The sequence below is a fragment of the Chrysemys picta genome, chromosome 11 (genome assembly GCF_011386835.1).
Source record: "Chrysemys picta bellii isolate R12L10 chromosome 11, ASM1138683v2, whole genome shotgun sequence".
In the NCBI taxonomy this organism is placed as follows: Eukaryota; Metazoa; Chordata; order Testudines; family Emydidae; genus Chrysemys; species Chrysemys picta.
Genome location: NC_088801.1, coordinates 5,902,448 through 5,919,061, shown reverse-complemented (window position 1 = coordinate 5,919,061; position 16,614 = coordinate 5,902,448). Strand labels below are relative to the sequence as shown.

General features: G+C 43.0%; 1 long non-coding RNA gene across 1 annotated transcript; it reads right to left on the bottom strand.

Annotated features, from left to right (window-relative positions):
* Nucleotides 1-14,633: 14,633 nt before the first annotated feature.
* LOC135974295 (uncharacterized) lies at nt 14,634-15,974 on the bottom strand. The gene is made up of 2 exons (XR_010591508.1): nt 15,835-15,974; nt 14,634-15,540 (listed from the first exon to the last, which is right to left on the bottom strand). It is a non-coding gene; the product is annotated as an uncharacterized LOC135974295 (long non-coding RNA).
* Between the last annotated feature and the right edge of the window lie 640 nt (nt 15,975-16,614).

The following is a 16,614-nucleotide window of genomic DNA, read 5'->3' as shown; positions in this document are numbered from 1 at the left end:
AAGACCCAGGAAAGTGTGGTTTCTCTACCTAGGCACTTATATGGCCCCCCCACAGTGGTAGTAGTATCTTTGGCCCACATCACCACAGGTATTTAGTGATCTCACTCCCATAGAAATCAATTATTTCAGTATCAGAGGGGTAGCCGTGTTAGTCTGAATCTGTAAAAAGCAACAGAGGGTCCTGTGGCACCTTTGAGACTAACAGAAGTACTGGGAGCATAAGCTTTCGCGGGTAAGAACCTCACTTCTTCAGATGCAAGTAATGGAAATCTCCAGAGGCAGGTATAAATCAATATGGAGATAACGAGGTTAGTTCAATCAGGGAGGGTGAGGTGCTCTGCTAGCAGTTGAGGTGTGAACACCAAGGGAGGAGAAACTGCTTCTGTAGTTGGATAGCCATTCACAGTCTTTGTTTAATCCTGATCTGATGGTGTCAAATTTGCAAATGAACTGGAGCTCAGCAGTTTCTCTTTGGAGTCTGAAGTCACTTCAACCTCCCTGGCCACACAATAGCATATGTAAAGGTAGCCATCTTACAGCAAAAAAACTTCAGGACCAGACTCATTCAGGGCCAGATCCAGCCATGCTTATGCACACTGAGTAGTACTGTACCCCCGGAGCAGACCCATTCATTTCAGTGGTATTACTCAAGAAGCAAGGTACTACTCAATGTGAGTAGTCCTATAATGATGAATATTATGGCTGCCAGACTGGTAACATTTCATAATTGTCTCCCTCGGCCTTCCTTTTTTTTCTCCCTTGTACTTATGAGTATCCCCTGATCTTTAGGGACCAGTAGAGGTGGCTTGAGAAGTTTCACTCCAAAAAGAAAGCAATCAAAGCTGAAAGCAGCAATTACATTCCCAGCTACTAGAAAACTGTGGCATTGCCCACTTATTCCTAACTAAGCTACATTTAATTCCACAGCCACATTCTGCAAAGCCCTTGGAGGAACATAACTCGGCCTATCTGCTGAGCGTATAGAGAAGCTCTTCTTGCTGAACCAATTAGATAGCTGCGGAGCTTGGATTTATTCCTTTGGTGCCATTGTCTTTTTTCCTGAGACAATGGTTGCTGTTCACTTGGACCATATGCTGGCTTGAATTTATGCTGCCGTGCTTTGGTGAAGATCAGATTTTCCTTTGCCATTCAAGGAAAAAATAGAGCATTTTAAATGGACTGTGAAATAAGGTAAAGAAAAGTTTAATTACGCTAAAATCAATTGAGTGGAGTGGCTTTATTAATCGTTATTGCATTCTGCATCATGTTGCTTATTAAATATTGCACATTTCAGAGATCTTACTATTTTGAGCTGCAGTTTTATTGCTTTTTAGCTACAGGCTCATTCCAGTCGCATGCTGGCTTTGAAGAAAGGAGCTGTCTGTTCGGTGTCAGACCCCGTTATTAGAAACATAAAAATTACCGAACTGGATCAGACCAGGGCACCAGGGAGTCCAATATTCTGTGCTTAGCAGTGGCCAGTATCAGTTTCTCTAGAAGAATGTGCAAGAGACTGCACAGAGGACAATTATGAAATAGCATCGTCTAACTCCTGTCTATTAGAAGTTGATTAATGTCCTGAAGTGTAAGGGTTTATAACACTTCTCTTTCTCTTATTTTCTGTCTTATGTTGCTAAGAATCTTCTCATTGTCCATTTTAATGCCTAATCCTTTTTTTCGTTCCTCTTGGCCTCAAGGATCTCATGTGGCAATGAGTTCCATAGCTTAGTTATGCATTGTTCAAAAGTAATTCTTACTCCTCCTCTTCGTTATTATCCTCCTCACTGGAGTAGTGTCTAGGAGCTCTAGTCATGGACCATGACCTCAGTGTGCTAGGCTCTGTACAAACACAGTCCAAAAATGGTCCCTGTCCCAAAGCGTTTACAATCTAAGTACATTTTAATCTTCCTGCCTTTCAGTCTTATTGGCTGTCCCCCTGGGGTTGTGTTATGAGAAAGGACATAGGCTTACCCACATTGTCTTCTTGGGGCTAATCACAATAACCCTAAAGATAGGGCTTTTTTGAAAACACTTACCATTGACTTCAGTCTCCTCCCATTGAAGTCAATAGTGAAACTCCCATTGACATCAGTGGGACCGAAAGTAGAACAACGCAGAGCACTTTCAAAACTTCCACCCTCCATGTCTACACTTAAAGCAAAACCATTTTTAATCTGATATTTCAATTTCTGTTTGTTCCTCTTTAATTATCAGCCTGGGGAAGATTCAGTTTCTCTAGAGACCACTTCACATTAAAGCTGATACAGCAAAATAATCATTTCCCCCACACAAATGTAAGCCATTTGCTTCATAAGATTGAGGATGACTTGCTGCAATGCAACTGAGTAGGTGGAGCCAATTCCTATTACCTTCCACTTACTCATTCAGCCATTAACCCTCTCTCTCTCCTCTTTGCTTTAGTTAATGAACATATATGCACATTTGGTGGAGTTGGTTATTCAATTGAAGGTGCAAGTAGGTTGTTGTGGGGGTCCATTTATTTGGCATAGGAGCTCAATATATAACCATGCAGTTACGAATTCCAAAGGTGGAATTCATGGCGGCCAAGACTGGTAACATCTCAAAACTGTCCTTTGTCCCTTACCTTCCTTTTTCTTCTCCCTTATTCTTACTAGCAGCCCCATTTCTTTCTCTCTCTCTCTCTAGATAGATAGATCTGTCTGTCTGTTTACCTATCCACCTACCTACTAAGGGTCATGGTGGACTTTCCATCCTTTGAAGGCTTTCAGTCAAGATTGGATGTCTTTCTAAATGCTATGATCTAGTTCAGACAGAAGTGAAGGGCTTGATGCAAAAATTTTGATGAGAGATTCTATGGCCTGTGTGCTGCAGATGGTTATCATAATGGTCCCTTCTAGCCTTAAAATCCATCAATCTCCCCTGCTTGGGAGGAGCTGTAAATATCCACATAGCCACTTCCTTGTTCTTCAAACCCCTCCTTGAAACTTTCCTTTGATGAGATGCCTACAAAATCTTGACAACAGTTAGATTACTGGTGTGCTGAGACCAGTTCCTACCATACTGGCCAACATTGTCCCATAGATAGCTCAGTGGTTTGAGAATTAGGCCTAGTCTTCACTTACCGGCTGGTCCGGCGGCACGCCATCGATGTTCTGGGATCGATTTATCGCGTCTGGTTAAGACGCGATAAATCGATCCCGGATCGATCCCGGAAGTGCTCACAGTCGGCGCCGGTACTCCAGCTCGCCGAGAGGAGTACGCGGCGTCGACGGGGGGAGACTTCCGGCCGCGTCTGGACCGCGGTAAGTCCGGACTAAGGTACTTCGAATTCAGCTACGTTATTAACGTAGCTGAATTTGCGTACCTTAGTCCGAAGTCCGGACTAAGTGGGGACCAGCCCTTAGCCTGCTAAACCCAGGGTTGTGAGCTCAATCCTTGAGGGGGCCACTTAGGGATCTGGGGCAAAATCAGTACTTGGTCCTGCTAGTGAAGGCAGGGGACTGGACTTGATGATCTTTCAGGGTCCCTTCTAGTTCTATGAGATAGGTATATCTCCATATATTATTAGTTGCCTTGTACTCACCTGTCTTTTTATATCCATCTGGTGTCTCTTGACTTATAGATTGCCAGCTTTTTGAGGTATGGACCATCTTTTTTTCTTCTGTGTTTGTACAGCACGCAGCAGAATGGTGCCCTGGCCCATGACAAGGGCTCCTAGGTGCCATGATGATAATAATAATAATAATAATGTAAACCCACAGATTTGTTTATTACTACCACTCATCACTGTAATATCTGAGCACCTTTTGTGACCCTAGGTACCCAAGTATTCACACGCTACACACTACTGCAATAATATTTGTACAAAATATGCCTTGTGCGGTATCATATGAAAGCTAACAATACACTGGTTATTAAAAAAAAAACCGAGGAGTCCTTGTGGCATCTTAGAGACTAACACATTTATTTGGGCATAAGCTTTCGTGGGCTAAAACCTACTTCATCAGATCCATGCATCTGATGGAAGTGGGTTTTAGCCCACGAAAGCTTATGCCCAAATTAATGTGTTAGTCTCTAAGGTGCCACAAGGACACCTCGTTATTTTTGCTGATACAGACTAACACAGCTACCCCTCTGAAACCTATCACACTAGTTATTAGTATCATTGTAAAATGCATAGGTTGATGTTGTGTGTGAAGTTATGAACTCCCTCTGTGTGATGTTACTAGAACATGTTTAAGACAAAGACAAGGTAAAGGTGATAAACATGTCTGGCCTAGACAAAGCAGTGTGGGTTTATCTCACTTTACATATTAGCAGTTGACAAAGCCATTGAGCTAAACAGTGGAAGTTATCCTGAGCCTGAATTCAAGAGACAGAGAAAAGCATCCTTTAACAATTGGAAGTCAAATCCTCCTGAGGAAAAGAGAAAGGAGCATAAACTCTGGCAAATCAAGTATAATAAGGCAGGCCAAAAAAGAATGTGAAGAGCAAGTAGCAAAAGACACAAAAACTAACAGCAAAAATATTTTTAAGTACATCTGAAGCAGGAAGCCTGCCAAACAATCAGTGGGGGTCCTGGACAATGAAGGTGCTAAAGGAGCACCCAAGGAAGACAAGGCCTTTGTGGAGCAGCTAAATGAATTATTTGCATGGGTCTTCACTACAGAGGATGTGAGGGAGACTCCCCCTCCTGAGCCATTTTATTTAGAAGACAAATGTGAGGAACTGTCCCAGATTAAGGTATCAGTAGAGGAGGTTTGGGAACAAATTGATAAATTAAACAGTGATAACAAGGACCAGATGGTATTCAGTCAAGAGTTCTGAAGGAACTCAAATATGAAATTGCAAAACTACTATCTGTGGTATGTAACCTATTGCATAAATCAGCCTCTGTACCAGATGATTGGAGTATAGCTAATGTACCACCAATTTTTTTAAAAGGCTCCAGATGCGATCCTGGCAATCTCAGGCCAGTAAGCCTAATTTCAGTTCCAGGCTAATTGGTTGAAATTATAGTAAATAACAGAATAATCAGACACATAAATGAACATGATATGTTGGAAAAGAGTCAACATTGCTTTTGTAAAGGGAAATCATGCCTCATCAATCTACTAGAATTCTTTGAGAGGGTCAACAAGCGTGTGGACAAGGCGGATCCAGTGGATAGAGTGTATTTAGATTTTAAAGCCTTCGCAAGGTCCCTCACCAAAGGCTCTTAAGCAAAGTAAGCAGTCCTGGGATAAGAGGGAAGTCCTCCCATGGATCAATAGCATAGTAGACATCCTTCAGTCTCGAGAGACCAAGGGTATGCACTCCGAGAGGTAAAGAATTTACTCAGTCGGTTTTATGGCAGCCGCAAACGTGGCTGAAGAGACCCACTTGAGAGAGACAATCTTTGCCACATCTGTCACATTAAAAGGTGATGTTTCGACCCTTTGGGCTCTGCCTTCTGCAAGCCCTTTTCTCCTCTGCTGAGCTGCATGGCTTCCTCTCATAACTCCGGAGACCTTTGTTAAGCTCGTTTCCAAAGGCTGCAGTCTTGGGTGTGATCTTCCCATTTGTCCACATCCATGTCCATTTCTTTGAGGTCTCGCTTGCACACATCCTTGAAACGCAATTTTGGGCATCCTTTGGGTCTTTTTCCAGATGCCAATTCGCTGCAGAGGATGTCCTTTGGGATGCCCCTATCATTCATTTGGCACACATGCCGAAGCCAGCGGAGGCGTCTCTGTTGGAGGAGTGTTTGCATGCTGGGTATTGCTGGCCCGTTTGAGCACTTCAATGTTGGTGACTCTGTCTCTCCAGGAGATGCCAAAGATTCAACAAAGGCAACACATATGAAAGCTGTTGAACCTCATGAATTAGAGAAGTTCATGGAGGATAGGTCCATCAATGGCTATTAGCCAAGATGGTCAGGGACACAACCCCATGCTCTGGGCGTCCCTAAACCTCCAACTTCCTGAAGCTGGGACTGTACAACAGGGAATGGCTCATCAAAAGAATTCCTTATTCTGTTCATTCCCTCTGAAACATCTGGCACTGGCTGCTATCAGAAGACAGGATACTGGACTAGATGGACCATTGGTCTGACCCAGAATGGATGTTCTTATGTTCTAGAAAGCTACCAGGTTGGAGTGTTTTACAGTCTCTGTAGAGGCAGTGAACCTAATACTTTCTGTGTGAGGGTCTAATGAGAGCGACTGGTCCTTGCAGTAGGACAATTATGGGGAGAATTCAGGGCTGGAAGGGTTCTAATATCAGCCTGCAAGGATCACCAGGCTGGTCAAAGCTAGTGTCAAGCTTGTGGGCTGCTGGCAGGGCTCTTGGGATCAGAGCTCTGGACCAAAGCTGCACAACCACAAGACATCCTGGGTTTCAAGGCAGATGGTGACCAAACCCCTTATAGGCCTCGGTGAACCTCAAAACTTGACACTTTCCACAGAAAATCAATTATTAGTCATACATCCCTCCTGCACTTCTCCATTTCTAGGGTAAAAATACTGAGACTCAGAACGGAGCACCAGGAGCTGGGAAACTCCAAGTGAGGGTTACCGTAACAGTTCCATATTGCTTCATAACCACACCTGCCACTTTCTCTTTGCCCCGCACAACTCCACTTCACCTGTCCTGTTCACACAGACGTGGCTCTGTGCAACACCATTGCTGTGGGGAGTCCTTATCGCAGATTGACAAAGACCATCCTGCACAGACAGGCTGAGGGAGGGATAAGTGACTGTGATTACTCAGAGGGACTTCTTCTGCAATGATTCAAAGGGGACAGAGATAAGGATCTGTGGCTGTGGTGTAAGGGAAGGATCCCTTTTACTCTGCATCCTCTGGTTGGCCATTGGTTGTTTTTGTTTTTTCTTATAACACTAACCTGAGCTCACCATCAGGATGGTTTCGTTGAGAGTAACTAGTAACTTTGGTTTACTGCAGCCAGATTCTGCTACTCTTGCTCATAGCAAGGGATGCCTTATGCTGCAAGTAGTGCCATTGAAATGCAGATCACAATGCCCAGGAAAAAACAGCGAGAGCCGGGGAAAAAGCATTATCTGTTGAAGGGACCCAGCTAGGGGAACAACCTTTGAGGAGATCAGGTGAATCCAGAGTCTGGCCCATCCTTCCTCTTGAGAAAGCCCTTCCACACCCTTCCATTCCCAAACCCACCCCAAAAAAACTACCCCAAGCAAAGTTTTGACTCTGAAGAGTGAGAAGTGACAGACAACCCAGGAAGTTCACTAGGGACTTTACTACTGCTGTTGATTTCAAACAGAAGGTGCTCAGATACTACAGTGATGAGCAGTAATATAACACCCTAAGATTATCTATCTATTTATCTATCTATCTAAGCATACTTAGATTAAGGTATTACTCAATGTAAACAAGAATAACAGAAGCTAGCACATAATGAGGAATTGATTTGCATTGCTAAAATGCAACATTTTCCAGGGAATGCCCATCCCAAAAGTCAAAGTTGCTGTTACCCAGTGTCCCAATGGATACAAAACAACCTTATTATTAAGTATGTCAAAAGAGAGAAAAATGTTCCACTTTTAATGAAGAAGACAAGATAGTGCAAAGTAGTTTACTAAATTTCAGCCACGGCATTTAAACCTACTCATGTGATTCAAACTCATTTACTTCCCCTGAAGTTTTCTGACAAGAACATATATTTCCCTGGAAATGTAGCATACTAAAGCTATTGTAAATAAGCTGAATGAAAAATCGTGCTTTTATTTACATTATGATTTACCAGTCGCAGTGCCGTATCCATCTATGCTTCCTGTATGCCTGCTACAAGGCTGAACATGAATCAGTTGTTTTTTCTGTCTTGCCTCTTCAATACCGTATGAAAAACACTTTCTGATCATGGGGACAGCTGTTAAACTTCATCTTTGGTCTGTTATTTTGTTGTAGTAGCGTTAAGAAAATGAAACCATATTCTAAATGGGTTTTATTGGTTTTCACATATAACATATACCCGTATTATTCTCTGGTGGCAATATTTAAAAACAACAGCAACATGTAATTGGGCTCAAGTTGATTGAATGCTTAGGCTGAAATAAGATAAAGATACAAGTCATAAAACCAAGGTCTGGAGTACTTGTGATCATTAAAAGTCCCATAGAGCCGTTTTGCAAGACTCGGTATATCCTGGCCAAATTCCTACACAAATTCTCTCAGCAGTTTCAATTGGATACAGAATTTGTCTTCACTTCTGCCCGTATGTTTCCCATGGCTATGCACCGTTAGGCAGCTGCCACATTTTATCTCAGAAGTGGTTGTATTTCAATGGTGAGGAAAACGATGTCTATAAATGGAAAGTTTGGATGGAAGGAGCTATGTAAAATGAAGGCACTTGATTATCCCATCAGTAAAAACTTTGATCGTGGGACTCAAAATATTATACTATTGTACTGAAAGGAGACGTAGGGATATCTAGATATATGGAGACATATGGCTATTTATATACATAAGAGATCATTCTGTATTGATAATTTTAAAGTTCTAGCACATTGAATATAAAAAAATATATTATTCACACCATATTAGGGAAAGAAACAATAATAATGAGGAGGAGGTTCCAGGGAATTATATATGTTATATATGTTATATATGTAAGAAACAATGAATGAGAGAATTGTTATTTTTATTATTTATATTGTGGTAGTGCCTACAATTCCCAACCAATATCAGGGCCCATTGTGTTAAGTGGTGGGCATAGAAAGAGTAAGAGATAGGCCGGACCTCAAAGAACTTGCCATCTAAACAGAGGAGACAGACATAGGAAGCATTATTATTATTTTCATTTTACAGATGGGAAACTGAGGCACAGAAAGAGAGTAAGTCACTTGCCAAAGGTCCATGATTGGAGCTCCTAGGCACTACCACAATACAAATAATAATAGGAAGAGTTGGTTTCATCCAAAAAATGTAAGAATGTCTGGGAATAGAAGGACTTTTCCTCTGTGATCATACAACCCACGCTGCATTACTAGAAAATTACAAATGGCCTTTCATGTTGGGTTTTGGTTTAATAAGAAAATATGACTCTCAAGTACTCTCCTTGCTGTGCATACAGACAGCAAGCCTCCTGCCCTAAGCAATTTCACTTCAAGGTTTAATTAAATGTTCGGAAAACACATTGAAATGCCGACTACGGAGATTCAGGCTGATCAAGTGTTGTCTAATCACGGCAGGGACAGTAATACGCATCGGCCTTTACCACCTGAGACTCAAGGTTCACTCTAGTTATCATTCCCTAATTCCAAAGTTACCACAGTGAATTCCACCCCATGTGACCCCTGGTTAATTTGAGCCTCTGTTCCATTTGATCACATCTCCAGCCACTGTGCTATTTTAAGTGACCGTGCTACAGTTTTGCCATTTAATTTGAAAATGTCCATCTCTGATGAGTTGTGATTGTAATGTGGGAATGGGAGTTGAGAACTCCTGGGTTCTATCTGAGGCCACTAATTGAGTCTATGTAACCTATCACTGTTACGGTCCCTCTGATTCTTTGTTACATTCATGTGTTGCATCTTGTGTTAAATTGGACCGTCGGCTGTTTGGGGAAGGGACTGTCTCTCACTGTGTGTTTGTATAATGCTCAGCACAAGACTGCTAATGGGAGTTTCTTATTGCTGCTGGAATACTCATTTTGAGTTCCTTTTAGTAACCCGTCTCTTCACACCAGAATCAGGGCAGTGCCACCTTTGCTGGACTTGTGCTCTAGGTATTGTGGCCAGACTCAATGATCTGGCTCAAAACATTTTCTTCTGAGCAGTTGTGTGTTGTACTGTGGCAGGAGCAGCCCGATATTGGCATGCTGGTGGCAAGCCATCTAGGAAAGTGATTTTTTTAATGTCTTGACTTAAATGATGTCTAATAGCAGTGAGTTCCGCAGCTTAATTATGTACTGTGCGAAAATAAAGTATTTTCTTTAGGTTGCACTTAACTTTAAATCTGTCACTCGTTTCGTTTTTTCTTTTCCTAAAAAAAAAATCTGCTTTTGTTAAAGTGTTAATTAAAACCATCTACCACACTTTTATGGGACAACTATGTTTTAAATCTACCAGAAGGAAACAGACTTATTGTTATTAAACCCATAGGTTATATCACACGTAACTTTCATACTCCCAAACTCAGAGTAATCTCAGTTTCCAGGGATGCTTATAAAAACCCATTCGGATTTCATTAGGCATTTGTAAATAACACTCATATGTTTGGTTGCCGCTGTATGCCTATGGGCTACTCTCATTTCCATGTAGTGATATTGGAATCAATGGTCCCTGTTTCCCCAAATAATTTTCCTAATTCCCAGGAATAATTTAGCCTGTTTCATTTAGTCTTTCATAGGTCTCCACTTGCTGTATATGCATAATATAGACAGGCCGCCTTCTTCTGAAGTCAGTGGGACTCTTTCCATTGACTGTGTGGGCTTTGGATCAGGGCCTAAGGCCTATATCCTCAAAGGTAGTTAGGGACCTAACTGCCATTGAAATCAATGGGAGTTAGGCGTCAAAATACCATTCAAGATCTGGGCTGGGAGCCTCTGAGCCCAGGTCAACAGACTCAGGTTTGTGGGACTTGTGCTCCTACGTTAGCCCATGGTACACCCCTACCTTGAATATTGTGAGCAGTTCTGATTGCCCCATCTCAAAAAAAGATATATTTGAATTGAAAAAAGTACAGAGAAGGCAACAAAAATTATTAGCAGTATGGAACTGCTTCCATGTGAGGAGAGAATAAAAAGACTGGGTCTGCTCAGCTTGGAAAAGAGATGACTAATGGGGGGTATGATAGAGGTCTATAAAATCACAAATGGTGAGGAAAAAGTGAATAAGGAAGTGTTATTTACCCCTTCACGTAACACAAGAAACAAGGGTCACACCATGAAATTATTAGGCCGCGGGTTTAAAACAAACAGAAGGAAATACTTCTTCACACAACACACAGCCAACCTGTGGAACTCATTGCCAGGGGATGTTGTGAAGGCCAAAAGTATAACTGGGTTAAAATGAGAATGAGATAAGCTCATGGAGACTAGGTCATTCAATGACTATTAGCAAAGATGATCAGGGATGCAACACCATGCTCTGGGTGTTTCTAAACCTCCAAAAATCATAAAATCATGACTGGTGTAGAGAAAGTAGATAGGGAAGTGTTGTTTACTACTTCTCATAACACAAGAACTAGGGGTCACCAAATGAAATTAATAGGCAGCAGGTTTAAAACAAATAAAAGGTAGTATTTATTCACACAATGCACAGTCAACTTGTGGAACTCCTTGCCAGAGGATGTTGTGAAGGCCAAGACCATAACAGGGTTTAAAAAAGAACTAGATAAATTCATGGAGGATAAGTCCATCAATGGCTATTAGCCAGGATGGGCAGGAATGGTGTCCCTAGCCTCTGTTTGCCAGAAGCTGGGAATGAGCAACAGAGGATGGATCACTTGATGATTACCTGTTCTGTTCATTCCCTCTGGGGCACTGGCCACGGTCGGAAGACAAGATACTGGGATATTTGGACCTTTGGTCTGACCCAGTGTGGCCATTCTTAGTTCTTAAATGCTCAAAGGTGGGACTGGACAACAGGGATGGATCACTGAAAAAAATTCTGTGTTCTGTTCATTGTCTCTGAAGCATCTTGCACCAGCCACTGTTGATAGACAGGATACTTGGTTAGATGGACCATTGGTTGAACTGAGCATGGCCGTTCTTATATTAAAAATAGCTGTGTAGACATTGGCGCTCAGGCGGGAGCTCAGCTTCTGAACCCTAGGGAGAAGGGAGGGCTTCAGAACCAAGCACCAACCCGAGCTACAACTTAAAAGCACCATCTACGCATTTTCAGTGCCATAGCCCAAGCCTGAGTGTGTTCACTGGGGCTGGGAGGCTCGCTGCCATTGGCCATGCAGACCTATCCTCAGAGTCCCTTCTTGCTGGCAATATAGATGTTGGTGGTTTCCAGCATATCTACCTTGGCTTTCATGGGGGATGTCTGTGCCCCCCAATTGTTTCTTAAGCAATTTGAATGAGATACTAACGTGGCTCTCATTATCATAGTTTCTGAGCAACTGTGGAACTCTGGAGGGCTGGCCTAGCCTAAACCAGGATCTTTTAAATTTATTTATCCTCACAACACTGCTGTAAGGTAGGAAAGTGCTATTATCCTTGTTTTAGGGATGGGGGAACTCAGAGATTCCAAGGCCAGAAGGTACCATTGTGATCTAGTCTGTCCTCCTGTATAACGCAGGCCAGAGAACTTCCCCCAAATAATTCCTAGAGCAGATCTTTTAGAAAAACATCCAATTTTAATTAAAAAATTGTCAGTGATGCCCCTTGGTAAGTTATTCCAGGGGATAATTACGCTCGCTGTTCAAAATGTACACCTTCTTTCCAACTCAAATTTGTCTAGCTTCAACTTCCAGCCTTTGGATCATCCTATACCTTCCTCTGCTAGACTGAAGAGACCATTTTTTAAATATTTGTTCCCCAGGTAGATACTTACAGATTGTAATCAAGTCACTCCTTAACCTTCTGTTTGTTAAGATATATAGATTGAGCTCCTCGAGTCTCTCAATAGAAGGCATGTTTTCTAATACTATAATTATTCTCATGGCTCTTCTCTGAACCGTCTTCAATTTATCCACATCCTTCTGGAATCGTGAGCCTCAGAACTGGACATAGTATTCCCGCAGTGGTAGTACCAGTGCCAATACAGAGCTAAAAAGCCCTCTCTACTTGTACTCGAGAAGCTCTTGTTTCTACACATCTCAGGATCGCATTAGCTCTTTTGGCCACCGTGTTACATGGGGAGCTCATGTTCAGCTGATTACCAACCATGAGTAGACCCCCAAATCTTTTTCAGAGTTACTGCTTCCCAGGATGGAGTACCCCATCCTGTAATCATGGCGTGCAGTCTTTGTTCCCAGGTGTATGCACTCACGTTTAACTGTATTAAAATACATCTTGTTTCCTTGTGCCCAGTTTACCAAGCAACCAAATTGCTCTGAATCACTGACCTGTCCTCTTCGTTATTTACCGCTCCCCCAATTTTTGTGTCATCTGCAAATTTTATCAGGGATGATTGTATGGGTTCTTCCAGGTCATTGATAAAAATGCTAGCTAGAATAGGTGCAGAGAGGCAAAGCGACTTGCTCAAGGTCACAAGAAGTCTGTTACAGAGCAGGAACTTGAACCAGTTCTTCTAAATCCTAGGCTAGTGCACCTAGCCACTGAACCACCCTTTCTCTCAAGGTTGTGATTCTGCAAGGTACTTAAGCACTTGCTTAGCTTGGCGCATGTGAGTCATCCCGTTATTTAAGTACTTTGCTGAACTGGGCTCTCAAGCCTTATTTGTTTGAAGGATATAAGTAGCCAGGAGAGGAGGTGGCAAAGGGGGGATAAAACAAAGAGAAATGGGATGAAATTAAGGGTAGAAAAAGTTTCTCTTGACTACCGGGGGAGGTTGCGGGGTGGGGGGGCGGTTCAAATGGTAAGATCTGTGAGGCTGCAAAATAATGTGCCAAGGAAAGTGATGGAGACATCAGCGCTCGAGACATCCGAAGAAGTGGGCTGTAGCCCACGAAAGCTTATGCTCAAATAAATTTGTTAGTCTCTAAAGTGCCACAAGTACTCCTGTTCTTTTTGCAGATACAGACTAACACGGCTGATACTCTGAAACCTAAATTAGACTGGACACAACCGTGGGATCTGGAATATAAAGAGCAGACCTGTCCCCTGTGTGTCCAGTGTAACCTGATCTGTTGTTTCCTTCTCCAACTTCAATGGGCCCAGTTCATCACTGCCCTAGGACAGGCGTATGGAGCCTCGAGACTCTCTCTGGTGCCGGGGTGAATCTGCCAGCTCTGTGCCGCCTCTGCAGCAGCAGAGGGTAGAAGTAGAGGGGGAGCTGGAGGGGGACAAGGATGGGCAGGTGGCATGGTCAGAGAAAGGCCGCTAAAGCAGGAGAGCAACTCAAAATGCCCAATTTTCCCCTGCATCAAGAGCAGGGATGAATCTGCCTCTATGGTCCTAGCTGTATATCGCTAAGTAAGGGTCTCTCCTTAGTTTCCAGTACAGTCCTGTGTTATTACAATGCACACAGGGCATTCTCCTTTGCTATATTCTGTCGCTTGAAAAGCAGAGGCGGTGGTGTGGAATTGGCAGCGGGGCTGTGAGGACCTAACGCCAGAGCGTGCAGGCAGGCTGCTTGTGAGTGATTAACCCAATAAGAAGAAAATCCATAATGCTAAAATGAAGAAATGCTCTCAAACGCTGGCTGAAACTGCCCACCATTCAGGTTTCTAATCACTTTGCAGTGCTGTGGGGCTTTAGAGTGCTGTGTCCAAATCTCTGTGCTTCTTTCCGAACCCAAAATTGCTCGGGGAATAATGAGACCGTAGCGGTTTCATTGTTTTCTGCACGTCCAGCCATTAAGCCAAATTCCGCAGTCCTTAATCGAGCAAAACTCCCATTGATTCTAGTGGGAGTTTAGCTCATTTAAGAACTGCAGAATTTTGCCCATTTTCAGAGGAAAGTAACCCCCCTGCAATAAGTTATAGGGGTCAGGAGAAGAATACTGATAGTGTACTAGAATACAAACAAGAACAGTCAGGTGCAGCTGCTACAGAGACCCTTTGAAAGCATTAACAAACCCATTTTATTCACGGCATCCTTCGGCTACATCCCATCGTGATTCCTAAGGAACACAACATTGCATTTGAAAACAAATAGCTTAAAAATCCCCTTTCCCTATTCTGCCCCTGGAAAGAAAAGTCAGAAGGGGGAGAATACTGAAACTGCAGTTAACAGAGCATGTTATAAATGTAAATGCTCAGAAGGCATGACATGGGAAAATTAAAGTTGAACATGCAACCTTATCTCAGACCCCTCGTGCATATGCAGTCCAACTTTAATTGCATTCATTATATTCATTTACATTCCCTTATCATACAACCGTAGGTACAGATGAGTGGCAAGCATCTTCTGGTACTTCTAGGTAAATAGTATCCAGGAAAGTCCTTTCCATGTACAGTAGGCAAACATCCTTAAACAACATGCTGGTTACATAGTAGAACATCTGAGAAAATTTTCATTAAAACTGATTTATACCAACTGAAAATCAGACCCAGTGTCTTTATTTAACCAACACCTAATATTCGTACACCAGGCCAGCAAAACACTTATGCTCCTGCATAACTTTAAGCATTAGTAATCTCCTTGAAGTCAACATGCTTAAAGTTGCACAAGTGCTTAAGTGATTTGCTGGATCAGGTCTTTATAAAGCAATCAGGGCGCTGCTGCGGCTGGAATCAAGCCCAGCCATGTTTTCTGTCTCACTCTCTGTAGCTAGTGCCTGTCTCTGTGAATCTGGGAGCAAGTGTGGCACTGCATAGCATCTTGCAGGTTGTGGGGTGGCTTTAAACCTCCTTGGGAAGGTTAACCCTTCGACGCACACCTCCACCATTTCTCGAAGCGGACCGTGGACAAGTGGTGGACTTTGCTCTCCAGCGCTGGTATATTGTAGGAGCTCTAAATTGAACCTGCAAGAGAAAAAAGCAGAGGTAAAACATGTTTTTAAAAAATAAATCGGTGAGACTGGAGTGCTGAGAGAGAACGATCTTGCTAAGATTTAAGAGTGTGCCTTTTTCATTCTACCAACTCTTTTCTCATAGGGAAGCTGCCATCCGCCATTGCAGGATCAGCCCTGGGGTTTTCAGCTTACTGCATAATATTAAAGCAAAGGATAAAGATCATCTCAGAAACTAACAGGTGGCGTGATAGTGTCATTGTCGAATCAGGGATGAAAGGCAGCCAGAAAGAAAGTGCAAAAATACCTTCATTACAGGAGTGGCATTAAGCCAACCCCATTCTCCTCCGTCGCTCATCCAGTAGAATATCAGTTGCAAAACTAATTACTGACGAGGTGAAGAAGTCTGAGTGTGAGCAGCGTCCATTGGTGGAATCTGACTTCATCCTGCATCCAAAAACAATACATGAGTTCCCTTTAAAGGAGTAATTTCCTTTGCAAATGATTAATGACTTGTCACTCAACAGCAGCTAACCCTTCGAGCCATGGTATCAGAGTGTCTCCTAGCAAATTAATCAAGAGTTGAGAATGGGTCTCGCCAAAATCTCAAAAGAAACTACCTAAAACCCATGAAATCAATCAAATTCCAGGTTAGACTGACAGTCTCCACCTTGAGTCTCACCATGATAGGGTCCAAGGCCATGCCACATTGGCAAACAGGGCCGGCTCCAGGCACCAGTTTGGCAAGCAGGTGCTTGGGACGGCCTCTCCGGAGAGGGGCGGCAGCTCCAGCTATTCAGCGGCAATTCGGCGGACGGTCCCTTACTCCCGCTCAGAGCGAAGGACCTTCCGCCGAATTGCCACCGCAGATCGCGATCGCGGCTTTTTTATTTTATTTATTTATTTATTTATTGGTTGCTTGGTGCGGCCAAAACCCTGGAGCCGGCCCTGCTGGCAAAGCTCTGTATCCCAAAAGCTTGAGGTAAATAGCTGGAACATCTCAAAGGCCCACAATGAAGACAAAGGAACTGAGAGGGAATAAGTAGGTCACCAAAGACACAATGGACTTTGCTCGTGAAGCATCCTA